Genomic DNA, 803 nt, shown 5'->3' with positions numbered 1-803 from the left:
AGTCGCTCAGTCATGTCCGACTCCCAGCGACCCTATGGACTGCAGCCTACCAGGCTCCTCCATCCATGGGATTTTCCAGGCAAGAGTACTGGAGTGGGTTGCCATTGCCTTCTCCGAATGCTGTCCTGAAATTTAGACAATTTATACTGATGCAGGATGTCTGATTTGGTCAAAGATTATAGTAAGTACTAGTAATCCAGGAATAAAAAGAGCTAAGAGTTATTCTTGTGAAAAACGGATGACATGAAGTGTGTAAATAATGGGAGCAAATGTAGCAAGATACAGGGAATCTTAGAACATTTAAAGTCTAATACATTACAAAGAGAGTTCAGTGCTGATAAATGTGGAATAATAAGTTTTATGGGGCTTTATCATATGCTGTAAGTTCGTGTGGGTCATAAAATATGAGGAATATTAAAGAGCAGAGGAGTCAAAAGACAAGTCTACTCAGAATGAGATACAGAATGAAGGAAGAGAGGAATACAAGAGAAATGCACAGGATAATGATAACTTTTATGAGACTTTCACTCACCAGCCTGGATCCTTCATAAATATAAGCTGTATAGAAAATAAAAGAACAGCAAAGAGAAGAGACAGGCCTGTGTGTGTCGTAAAATATGGACAAATAATGTCAACTAGACTTGACAAAATAAAAACAAAAATAATTGAGCCTAGTACAGCTGTGGGAAGACACACTATATAGATTAATGTGAACAAATAAAATAAGCGAATGTAGAATTGTCTTGCCAACAGGGAATCAGCAACCACCTAGGAAGGCATCATTGCTGAAAAGCCCACCTTGC

General features: G+C 38.5%; 1 protein-coding gene across 1 annotated transcript in view; it reads left to right on the top strand.

Moving 5' to 3' along the window:
• The window catches only part of TENM1 (teneurin transmembrane protein 1), a 285933-nt gene that overhangs the window by 113254 nt on the left and 171876 nt on the right, over window positions 1–803 (top strand). The gene's annotated exons all lie outside the window — the stretch shown is intronic.

This window comes from Bison bison, unplaced genomic scaffold, assembly GCF_000754665.1.
Source record: "Bison bison bison isolate TAMUID 2011002044 unplaced genomic scaffold, Bison_UMD1.0 scf7180017864336, whole genome shotgun sequence".
In the NCBI taxonomy this organism is placed as follows: Eukaryota; Metazoa; Chordata; class Mammalia; order Artiodactyla; family Bovidae; genus Bison; species Bison bison.
The sequence above is the reverse complement of the archived record's forward strand: the minus strand, read 5'-3'. Positions and strand labels throughout refer to the sequence as shown.